This window comes from Trachurus trachurus (genome assembly GCF_905171665.1).
Source record: "Trachurus trachurus genome assembly, chromosome: 13".
NCBI classification, from domain to species: domain Eukaryota; kingdom Metazoa; phylum Chordata; class Actinopteri; order Carangiformes; family Carangidae; genus Trachurus; species Trachurus trachurus.
Window position 1 is genome coordinate 22,090,320 of NC_139892.1, and position 13,276 is coordinate 22,103,595.

A 13,276-nucleotide genomic window follows, 5' to 3' on the forward strand; every position below is an offset into this window, starting at 1 on the left:
GGCGGTCTGGCTGCTATATTTAAAGAGAGCTTCCGATGCAAAATAATAACTGCTAATAATTATTCCAGCTTTGAGCTGCAGTTGTTTGTCATCGACCTATCCTGTCCTGTACTGTGTGCCACAGTTTATCGCCCACCAAATTTTAATAAGAACTTTCTTAAAGAGTTCTCTGAGTTCCTGTCTGATTTTATTTCAAAGTTTGATAAATTATTGATTTGTGGGGACTTTAATATTCATGTTTGCTGTGCAGGAAATCAACTGGCAAACGAGTTTAAGGGCCTTTTGGATTCGTTTGGCCTTACTCAATCCGTTAATGCACCAACACATGAGCATGGGCACACTCTTGACCTTGTCATCTCTCATGGACTTTCAGTTTCCCTTAGAGAAATAGTGGACACTGCTATCTCGGATCACCTCCCCATTGTTTTTGATTTTGCTGCCCCCCCACCTGCTAATAAGCCCGTTTCCGCAGCCCACAGACGCCGTGTTTTTACTCCATCAACAGCCAGAGAGTTTGCTGTCGCCTTTGCGGAATCTCAGCTGCATGCTGACGGTGGACTGGTTCCTCCCCTCTGCCCAGACACCTTACTCTCCACTTTCCACTCCACATGTTCTGCAATTCTGGATTCTGTTGCCCCTTTTCGGCAAAAAAACACCAAAGCCAAGGCCGATCCCTGGCTGAATGACCACACCCGTCTGCTTAGACAGCAATGCAGACAGGCTGAGCGGCGGTGGAAAAAGGACAAACTGCGTGTATCACTTGGCTGGTTAAGGGACAGTTTAAGGGTTTATCAGAGAGCTGTGAAGGAGGCCAAGTCCAAATATTTGTCCTCTGTCATAGCCAACAGCTCTAACCATCCGAGAGTGCTATTTAAGACTATTGACTCTGTTATAAACCCATGCTCTACTGTCTTTCCCGATGCCTCCACCACAACCTGTGAAGAGTTTGTCTCTTTTTTTATAGACAAGGTGGCATCAGTCAGGCAGAATATCAGTAATATGCTTATGTCCCCTGATGATGTGTGCACTCCTCCTCCACTATCTACTGTTTTTGAGCAATTTGAGACCATTCCTCTGTCATCTCTTACTAAAGTGGTTAGTGGCTTAAAACCCACTAACTGTCCTTTAGACTTCATTCCAGCCAAATTCCTGAAGGAGGTTTTTAGTTCTGTTGGATCAAGTTTGCTGGTTTTTATAAACACCTGTCTTAGCTCAGGGTCTGTCCCAGCTGCCTTCAAACACGCTGTGGTTAGGCCCCTCCTCAAAAAACCTCACCTTGACCCCTCTGTCCTGTCCAATTTTAGGCCTGTCTCCCACTTGCCTTTTCTGTCTAAGGTATTGGAAAAAGTCGTTTTTATTCAATTACAATCACTTTTAGAGATTAATTCTGTTCTTGATAAATTTCAGTCTGGTTTCAGATCTCGACACAGCACCGAGTCAGCACTATTAAAGGTGCATAATGATATTGCCATGTCCGTGGATGCTGGTAACCCCACTGTACTGGTACTGCTGGACCTCACAGCGGCTTTTGATACAGTCGATCATGCAATCCTTGTATCTCGCCTAGAGCAGTATGTAGGCATCCGTGGCACCGCTCTCCAATGGTTTAGGTCGTACCTGGCAAATAGGAGTTTCTCTGTGATGATTGGTGACCTCTGCTCCTCACAGGCTTCCCTCTCTTGTGGGGTGCCACAGGGCTCTATTCTTGGCCCTGTTCTGTTCTCACTGTATATGCTGCCTCTGGGATCAATAATAAGAAAACATAATCTGTCTTTTCACTCTTACGCTGATGATTTACAGTTATATCTGCCCATGAGACCCAATGAAAACATTGCACTTGCTAAATTACTGGACTGTATTGCTGATGTAAAGCAGTGGCTGGCTCTGAACTTTTTGCACCTGAATGACAGCAAAACTGAATGTATTTTGTTTGCCACTCCATCTATGTCAAATGTTTTACCTGCAAACTCTGGGACCTTGGCGCCCTTTTTTAAACCACATGTAAAGAATCTTGGGGTAATATTTGACAGTGGACTCAGATTTGATAAGCAGATTAGGTCTGTTGTTAGCACCAGCTTTTTTCAGCTGCGTCTCTTGGCCAAAGTGAAGCCTTTTTTAAGTCGGCAAGACCTCGAGATAGCAATCCATGCTTTTATCAGTTCAAGACTCGACTATTGTAATGCATTGTATGTTGGCCTCAGCCAGTCTTTAATCTCGCGTCTTCAACTCGTCCAGAACGCTGCTGCACGATTTTTAACAGGCACATCCAGGCGGGAACATATTACCCCTGTGCTGTCGTCTCTCCACTGGCTTCCTGTTTGTTTTAGAATTGATTTTAAACTTTTATTGTTTGTTTTTTATGCCATCAACGGCCTGGCTCCCTCCTACCTGTCAGAGATTTTAACTATCCGCGATCATGGCAGGGCCCTCCGTTCTTCCGGCCAGCTTCTGTTAGAGGTCCCAAGCTCTAGATACAAACAGTGGGGCGACCGTTCGTTTGCTGTTGCAGCTCCCAGGCTGTGGAACAGACTGCCACCCGACATTCGCACCATTACTGACCTCAGCCTTTTTAAATCGAAGCTAAAGACGCACTTTTTTAGATTAGCTTTTAACTCTGACTAGGGATGTCCTGCTCTTAAGTGTACTTATTTTTGTCTGTTTTTATTCTACTGTATGCACTTTGAGAGGGCTTTTAACACCCTGCAGCACTAGCACTTTCTTGTGTCTTCTTGCAGCACTGTGGCACTTTCCTCGATTTCTATGTATTGTTCTTTATGTATTATTTTTATGGATTATTTTATTGCCTTGATGTAAAGCACTTTGGGTACCGTCTGGCTACTGTAAAGTGCTATACAAATAAATTTTGATTGATTGATTGATTGATTGTACTTCTTTTATATCTGTGTGTTTTGTGCTGTGGTACAAATGGTACCAAATAAATAAATACTTAAGAAAATGTTATAATTAATGAATTAGATGTTTATTGACATTGGTGGAGGATTATTCAGAGAGCATCCTAAGGCTGAAAAGCAGCTCCTAATTGCTTACTTAAGACCACAGTCTCGTTGTTATGTTGCCGATCTCACTGTGCCAGTCCACTTCTAACACACCGGTAAACCGAGGCTAACCTTCCACTCTCCATGGTGCTAATTTTTGCTACATTAACACTAGAACCGTCAGCCGATCCACACAAGTGCCACATCATATGCAATTACATTGTTTCGAGTTGCAAACAGTTCTGTGGAAAAAATAAATTAGCACCGAGTAGTGCTTGGGTGGGGATGAGGGGGTAGATTGAGTGATATGACAGTGTAGCTGCCATCAAAGTCAGTTATACTATTTAAAGGTATATTGTGTAAGAATTACTCCCATCTAGTGGTGCGGTTGTAGATCGCAAGCAACTCAGTCGTATTTTTCATGCTGCATTCACGTGAAATCGGGCTTAAGGCAGACGGACAACAGCCGCTGCAGGTAACGGCATAAACAAACGTCTATTTAAACAAATGGCCCGTTAGCACGAGGCAAAAAAATACACGTGACAATACGTTGTCATGGCGATGTCGTATTGTTTACCTGACCCACGTTTTACCGGATTTCTCTGGACTTCTGTGACTAAAATGACATCTGGTTTGTTACCGACGGCCGTTTTTCCGACTGCACCTGAATGCAGCATTCACGTGCAGTCCTCACAGTCTTTTCACAGACGCCACCTCGACCTGAGCCTACAGCTCTGGTGTCTTCGGGGAGTTTCCGTGGTTTCCTACCGTCAGCTGCAACTGAAGGTAAAAACATGGCGACACGACATGGCAGCTACCACCGAGCTTGCCCGCTCGATGTATAAATGAATGATATGAACGGCAAATTCAGAGCTTACCGGAACACTTCAGTTTGTTGATGGGGGTAATTATTGATGAATGAAAAACGTACTTTTGAACGAAATAATCGATTTTCATGAATCGATAACAGAAGAAGTTACACAATGTCCCTTTAAGTTCATTTAAATTAATAATGAATAATTTGTAGTTAAAAACACGAATAATTTAAGTTTAAATAAGGGAATATATTTTTGTTATTTCATATGGATGTAATTATGTTTAAAAGGAACTGTTTATTGTTTACATAGCGGAACCAATGTTCGTCGGTGTCAGTGGTGTCACGTTTTATATTGACGCACTTTACCTTCACCATGCTTGAGGTGAGCAGCAGTCAGTATAAGTTCGGTATGAAAGACGCAGATGAAAGAAGAAGAATAAAGTGTCCTTAAAGTCCTTAAATTTCACTCATTATCTACTCACCCTCATGTCCTCTTCCTGGTCCGTCCAAAACATCCAAATACGAGCAGCATGGAGGTATTTGGATGTTTTTTGGTGTGTCTTTTTGTCACGAAGAAAAGTGGTATCCATTTGCAACCGCTATATTGACATGCACTGCTACGCCGAGACCCCCTGTAACTCAGAGAAGCCACGGAGGACTCTGAAACTTCTCCCAGCCCTTAGTCGACATGAGGGTGAGTAGATAATGAGTGCAATTTGAATTTTGGGTGAAGTATTCTTTTAACTATGTTTAGTTAAGAAGGCCAATGAGGTATGTTAATGTATTATTGTTTATATTGTGCTTTGTAACTCGCTCCGTGTTACGTGAATTTAATTGTTTATGTTTGTTTTTATTTAGTTCTTACGACATTCGTCGACCTTTTGTGGACATGTTCTCGACATTCCCTTCGGCTGATTGCTTGAGAAATAAATGCCTGTGCCATGAAGAACACCTTGTGTCATGATTGACTGAACAGGAGTTACAGACAGCACCGCCCGTTGCATTTACGGCACACATTCCTCTATACTGTTGACACATCTGCATCTGGACACTTCTCATGTCAATTCAGCATTAGTTTATTATCTACTTGCAGTTGTTACAGTTCTACCTGGAAATGATGTGGCCTACAAACTATGGATGCACGATAATTATCGGTCCGATATCAGGAAATTAAGACATAATTCCGATAAGTCCAATATCATAATGAATAGCCCTGATAATAATAATAATAATAATAATAATAATAATAATAATAATAATAATAATAATAATAATAATAATATAATATATATATTTTTGTCAGCACTGCAGTGAGTTGTTGTTTTAATCATGAGACCAGAACGGCCTGCAGTGAATGCTGCGTTCAAGCATCTCCGGTATAAAAAGAAAAACAACCTTCTGACTGGAAAAATGCATTAGAATACTTCCTCATGTCGGAAAACAACTCGTCAACTCCGCCGACTTGACTTGATATCAACATCTTATCCACAGTATTCTACTCATTACCCAGGATGTTACACATAAACCATAGAAACATACATGCATAAGTTTGTAAACAGACAACATGGCGGTGGTAGCGTGGGACTTTTTAAAAGTTTCCGAGGAAGACAGTTCGCTGGCTGTTTGTAATAAATGTTTTAACTCATTGAGTGCCAACCACGTAATTTTATGTTTTTCTTTCCCATGCGTTGAGTGCCAAAAACGTAATTTTACGTTTTTTGCTTTTTTTTTTAAATTATGAAAATAGACACTTTAACACACCTTTATGTGTAAATTTGGGGACACTACGACGAGCAGAACTGAAATAGATGACGATCAAAAACTCATGACAGCCGAGTTATGCATGTGGATGGAGCGCAGCCGCTCTGCTTTAACCCGCGAGGCTCCAGCAGCTCGGAGCCGAAACAGGAAGCTCTCAGCCGACAGTCCCACCCGGTCTTCATCTCGAGCAACACCGTGTCCTCCTGCGGTAAAATGTGATGGTCTCTCGGCCAAAGCAGGCCGGCACCACCGACCCGTACCACAGAAGGACTGCGACCACCGGTGGGACCGGTGTTCCCGACCTGCTGTGGCCGAGAGACCATCACATTCCGCGGCGAGAGGCTGTGACACGGCACGGTGCGTCGGTGTTATTTAGAATAACACCGACGCACCCCCCCCCCCGATGGTGGTTTTGTGAATAGAACAACAGTTTTTGTATATTTATCTTACACGAGCCCTTTGATCCAGAAATGCAAGTGTCAGAAGATCAACAGGCACAAACAGAGCACCTTTCATAAAAGACGCTGTATCTCCTTTTCTAGAAAAAAAGGAGGGATTTTGATGAAAACCAGCCATGTTTAGCATGAGTTTTCTCAGGAACGGAGGCACATAGAAACAAACGGTTTGTGGCATTTGAAGCAGAAAGTTTCACCTTTCAAATGAACCACAGTATGTGTTGGTGGCAAAAATATAGAATACACTGTGGCTCTACAAAAATCGTCAAAAATGGTCTAAATTGCCGGTACACTTGACTAAAACTTTGGAAAGGAGCGCGGCACTCAATGAGTTAAGAAAGTATCATATGGAGGAAAAAATAGCACCAGCTTCAATACTTCGAACATGAAGAGTCACCTGAAACTACCATCGGGCCGGGCTCGGGCAACCATCAATTCGACAGTGTTTTTAAAGCGTACGAGGACACGAGCACCGCTAAAGACCACGGTAGCAAGCCAGCTGTAAAGAATCCGTCTGGACTTATACCCATTGATGAAGCTTTCGAAAAATCCACGAAATTTGCCAGAGATTACACAAGGGCTAAAGCTATTGGAGATTTAATCATGGAAATGATGGCGCTGGACGACCAGCCCTTCACCCTCATTGAAAACAGGGGCTTTTCTTGTGTCATTAGTCACTTAGAGCCGCAGTTTATAATGCCAAGCCGCCGCTACTTTTCTGATGTGTGCCTTTAGGCTAAGTATGATGCCATCGCCAAATGCATTCACACTTTGATTGACAGCAACGTTAACAACATAAGCTTCACCATAGATATATGGACTTGTGATGTCATGATGAGATGTGATGATGAGTCTGACAGCTGACCCCCAAAAAATTAAGATTTGAAGCTTCAATCGTTGCCATGGTAATCAATCATGAAGTCTGTGATCGATTTTTGTGATGATGATCCCCAAAAGGCACAGTGCCAGATTTGTGACAAAGAACTGGCATATCACAAATCTACAACGACTTTGGCAAATCACTTGAAAAATTTAGGTAATATAACAGTCCAGCTTTATAGCTTTTATACGGAAGCCCTAAAGGGCCAAGTCCGTATACATTTTTTTATTATCGTTTTCTCGTGATAACGACTTATTATTTCGTTATCTCGAGATAACAAAGTCTGTTTTCTCGTGATAACGAATTAATTTATTTCGTTATCTCGAGATAACAAAGACCGTTTTCTCGTGATAATGAAATTATCATAGAATGTGTGGTTGACATGGTTGCCTAGCAACATGTTTCCCCAGTGCAATCGCTTCTGCTTACGGGGAAGTAGCAGCTGGTTAGCCGCTGTATGTTCGTAGCAGGGGGCTACTACGTATTAACTGACTCGCCGCTCTGTGTGTGTGTCGCGGTGAAAAGTAGGCTACAACACACACAACATAACGTTACAGCCGCAGTGTTGTGAGTGAATCATGTCGGGACCAGAGCGATTGCTGGTCTGGACAACCAGGCTTCATGAACCCGCTCCACAGACCCCGGTGCCCGGCCGTAGGTGGCTCACACACCCGGGGAAGGACATCCTGGCAGTGAGGGTGTGTGAGCCCGGCCGCCGCCGCCGCCGCTGGGGGCGGCCAGGCGGGGAAGGCGATCAGTGAGCTTCACCTTCCCCGCCGTAGCAGCAGCAGCAGCGGCGGCAGGGGCGGCCGGGCTCACACACCCAGGGAAGGCCATACTGGCAGCATAGTTAAGAGAAGAAACTTTCTGCTTCTAGTTTAGGAGCAGCGCAGCGGCTCGCGGCTGCAGCTCTGTTCACTTCATACACTGACTCCATTCTCAGTGTATGAAGTGAACAGAGCTGCAGCCGCGAGCCGCTGCGCTGCTCCTAAACTTAACAACAACTTAGAAGCAGAAAGTTTCTCCTCTTAACTGCCAGGATGTCCTTCCCCCGGTGTGTGAGCCACCTGCGGCCGGGCACCGGGGTCTGTGGAGCGGGTTCATGAAGCCTGGTTGTCCAGACCAGCAATCGCTCTGGTCCCGACATGATTCACTCACAACACTGCGGCTGTAACGTTATGTTGTGTGTGTTGTAGCCTACTTTTCACGGTTAAATTATCACCGCGACACACACACAGAGCGGCGAGTCAGTTAATACGTAGTAATCCCCTGCTACGAACATACAGCGGCTACCCAGCTGCTACTTCCCCGTAAGCAGAAGCGATTGCACCGGGGAAACATGTTGCTAGGCAACCATGTCAACCACACATTCTATGATTATTTCATTATCACGAGAAAGCGGTCTTTGTTATCTCGAGATAACGAAATAAATTAATTCGTTATCACGAGAAAACAGACTTTGTTATCTCGAGATAACGAAATAATAAGTCGTTATCACGAGAAAACGATAATAAAAAAATGTATACGGACTTGGCCCTTTAGGGCTTCCGTACTTTTAGCTCTTTGGCTAACAATAACGTTACTGTTATCAACAACTAATTACATTAGGCTATGTTTTTTTAGGTGCACAAACTGAAACACGATTTTTCAACCGCTGCAGCCAGACCCTCGCAAAAACACTGGACACTATGATGGTTAAACCCATAACAGTGAACAGAAAACAAGCTATAACTGATGCTGTGGTAACAGTTGTTGCGCTAGACTTGCGGCCCATCAGCATAGTGGAAGGACAAGGATTTAAAAACTTGATTAAAACGTTGGAGCCAGGCTACACTCTGCCCAAACGACAGAAGATCTCTGCTGCTCTGACAGCAAGGCACGCCGAACTACGTGATCAGATATGCAGCATGATTAAAAAGTGTCCGGCCGTCAGCTTCACCATGGACTCATGGACAAGTATTAAAATGGAGTCATATGTGACCGTAACTGCTCATTGTATCAGCGACAGCTGGAAAATGGAGAGCGTGGTATTGGAGACTAGATCAATGCCTGAGACACACACAGTAGAAAATCTTGCAAATCGACTTTGAGAAGTGGCAGATTCTTATTCTATGCGTGCGATGTGCTGGACACACGCTCCAGCTTTGCATTAATGTGGCACTTAAACACAACCCTGTAAGCCACACCAGGGCTGCTGGAAGGCGACTTGTGGGACATATTATGAAAAGTGCTAAAGCAACAGGAGCATTAAAAGAAAAACATGCTCAGCTGTCACAGTGGGACAACGAGGAGGATGAGGACGACAACGAAAAGAACAAACTGATCCAAAATGTGGCAACACGTTGGAACTCAACGTGCTTTATGCTGGAGTGTCTTTGCAAGCTGAGGTGGCCCATTGCAGCTGTTTTGTCTGACCCAAACGTGACCAAAAGGGCTGACCGAACACTGGACCTGACAGCGGGCCAGTGGACCATTGCAGAGGACATTGTCTCGGTTCTCAAACTTCACCCTCACTGAGGTTATGTCCAAAGAGGAAAAGGTGTCCTTGTCGGCAGTTGTGCCAATGCTGACAAATATAAAAAAACGGCATCTTTGCGCACAAGAAGAAGACAGCAATATCATCAAAGCACTGAAAAAAACGCTGGTGGAGGAAATTGAACAGAGATGGCCATTGGCAAACATAACCGAGGCCACTGTCCTAAGTTCAGTAGTTGATCCCTGCTTCAAGCATTTGAAGTGGCTGTCAGACGAGAAAAAAGAACAGGTGTATAAGGAGGTGGCCACACTGGCTGAGGAACTGGCACGACAAGAGGCGCCGACAGCTGATGAAGAGGAAGTGTAATATCCTCTCTAGACTGACTGTGAGAATATCTACGTTTACTGTAGCATCAATATGCTGAACAACTGGGAGAAACGACCGACCACATTCAGGTGTAGTTCCACACTGGTTTGTTTATTTCCTGAAGTGTGCACAAAACCATTAAATTGAGTATAGCGTCACCTACTGGTGTGGTGGACTAACAGCAGGCTATTATGACCAATACATCACAATGGAGATCATCACAATGGCACAGTGCGTAGTGTCAACACAGCAGCAACACAGTCCTGCTCTTGGAACATCCACGGCTGCTTTTTATAGTCCTAGTCCGTCCCTGGTTTCATCTGTGTCAATTCAATCAGGTCGAGGTTCCATTACGCATGCCAACAGTCTTTGATCTCTCATCAGATGCAATGGGACAATCGATAGATATAAATTAATGTGCTGAGAAAACACTAAATAATGGTTGTTATGATTATTTATTGCATCAGGAATCCATGGACCGACCACTGGTGCTACATGGATCCTGCCAACAACACCAGAATGTGGCAGGACGAAGGAGGGCCCAGGCGGGGTTTGAACCCCAGTCTCCCGGGTAAGAGTCATGCACTTTGACCATTCTACCAAAGGGATATCATTGTGGCCAAGTAGCCAGGGCACATGATCAGTTGGAGGCATAGTGACAGGATCGTCAATTGTCACACTTTGGGCCGGATTTACTAAAGGTTTGCGTGTATTAACTCTTTCGCGACCATTGACGAGTAAACTCGTCACAGCCTGCCGAACGTTCACGACCACTGACGAGTAAACTCGTCAAAACCGTTTTTTTTTTTTACAGATTACGATAATAGACACTCTGAGGTACCCTGTGTGTGAATATGGTAGTCCTCTGATATGTAAAACTGTTTTAAACTAAAACCAAAACATAATGTTTTTTATAAACTGTGTGATCTTGGTTTTGTTTGAGTAATCTGTCTCCTTGAATGCTGCTCAGGGGACAGCGTGCAGCGCTGTGCGGCTGTTGGCTACAGTGTTGCGACTTTCTCGCTGAATCTGGCGACTTTCCAAACCCTCTTTTGACAAAAGCGACCGACGACAAATCTGGCGAGTTTTTCCGGTGTTGTTTACAAACGTTTCTGGTTTGGAGACTCGGATCTGAAAGCCCGTTATCACAGCTGTTTTCACGGTGCAGCGGAGCGGGCGCTGAGCAGCGGGGGCTGTGACCGGCCGCCCCCGCCCCAGAGCACTCATCGCCGGCCAGTCACACAGCAGTGTCACGGAGCTGCTGCGCTGCGGCCAGAGACCCACACCGCTGCACCGCTGCTCTCCACGCTGCCACACCCCCCAGATTTACCTACAAATATATTTATTTAGCCGTAGAAATGATGTGGGAGACATGCCACACCGCAGGGTACCGGTAAAATGAGCAGATTGCCACTTGACACAAAAGTGCGTTTTTCTCTGAAACTAGAGCGGGAGCTCCGTTTTTGGAGAAACCCAGCTCTCTTCTCCTCCTTCGTACTCACAAATGAAACGGCAGAAAAACTCGCTGTTTTTTCAAGGAGCACGTTGTAAAGTCACTCTTCAACCAAGTGAAGACCGTTTGTTTCTAGGTGACGTACATGGTTCGGTTCGACGTGAGATAAAAGGTAAACAAATAGCCAAAAACATGTGGTCCTGAGCGGATGTGCTGAAGAATTAGTGTGGTCGCGAAAGAGTTAAAACGTGTGCAAACGTGATTGCACGCGCAAACACATGTGGAACCTGATCTACTAACCGGACGCACCGAGGATTGCGTCCCTCAAACGGGCAGAATAGCACGTGCGATCCATTTAGCGTGTTTGCCTTGATGAATATGTAAATATGGGCGTTTCAGCCAGAACGTGCAAAATACTGGGAGTAGATGCAAATAGATTTATTTAGCGCGTGCAACATAGACTGTAAAAAGAATGGACGTAGCGTCCGTGACGTCACCCATTGGTTTTGGGGAGTCGTTTTTGTGACTCAAATATGGCGGCCTGAACAGCGCCATGTTGGATTGGCCGGCCGAGAACCCGCCCACTGGCCTCGAAGCAGCTGTCCACAGAGCTGCTCGGACCTGTCACTCAACGTTTTTGCGCCCTAATTGGCCAGGGTTTTAACCTAATAACAGTAAAACGGTAGAGTTAAAAAAAAAATTCACCCCCCTCAGAGTGTGTGCTGGGGTAGAAACTATCGATTGAGAAAAAAAAACGTCCTGACACCAGGCTTTTAACATGTTTACTGAGGATGTAAAATCGGCGATTTTAACATGGGGGTCTATGGGGAATGCTCCCTTCTGACACCAGCCCCCAGAGGAAGCCGGGGGGATTGCAGTTTTTTGAACGCGGAAGTGAGCTTCACTTCTCAGACCCACAACTGCCCCCTTGGCGTGCAATGTGATTTACCAAACCAGGAACAGGGTTCCTACACATTTGAAATTTCCAAATTCCATACTTTTTCCAGACCCTAATTTCCAGACTTCTCGGTAAAAAAATTAAAATAATTTCGATATTTGAGTAAATAGATGTGCATAATATAAAAAAAGCATGCAATTTATCATTTGTTTTCATTATTCTGAGTGTGTGCCATTATGTAACCAAATAATTTCCAGGAGATTGTAGCTGGGTATAATAGCGCATACAAAATAATTAACCCAAATAACTATAGATGAGACCAAACCCAGATAAGTATTAATGTAGCATCCCCGGCTAAATGATGGTCGGACTCTCAAACTGATGGTTCACAATGTTTTATTCCTTGGACCGTATTCAATGCAAACACACCGTAAGAGCTATGAAAAGAAGAAAACAAAATACAGTTACCTTTACTCTTACTTGAAATTACCTTTAACTGCCTTTATCACAAACAATCATGTAAGCTGACTCTCTTTTTATCTAATAAACTTATTGTAGACTCACAGGTTTTACTCCATGAATTTAAATATATATTTTAACTGCTACGATTGATGTTACAGTCATGAGGGAAAATTCACATTTTAACTGAAAGACAACCTCACATAGAGTGCAATATAAAACAATATTTGACATGAAATTAGTATTTTTAACCGTTCGTTTTTAACCCAATAAACAGTTTTTAACCTTAGCAGACCTTATATAAAACAGACAAAATACATCCTGTTGCATTACCAAAACAACCTACGAGTTAGCTTACAGCTTCATCTCACTTCAATACAGACCGACACGGCAGCTTGGCCGATGCTAATAGTAGCTACCGCTAACCACAATACGTTTTATGCATGAAAATATCCACGGCAACCAAACTCGAGCCGGACATAAATATAGCATGAAATGGTAACAAAACAAACCTTGTGCCCCTTATTAGCCAGGTGCTAGGGCGTTTCATGTGGGTTAGACACACTTTGCTTGCTTTTAGCATTGAAGATACTCCTTTAGCCTTGCAGACATACTTTTCCTTCTGCCGGTAAACTCCGAAGCACCGGATGTGTACGAGGTCTCAGCGAGACGCTTTCAAAATAAAAGCCCTGAATATCCGTCTGCTTAATATATA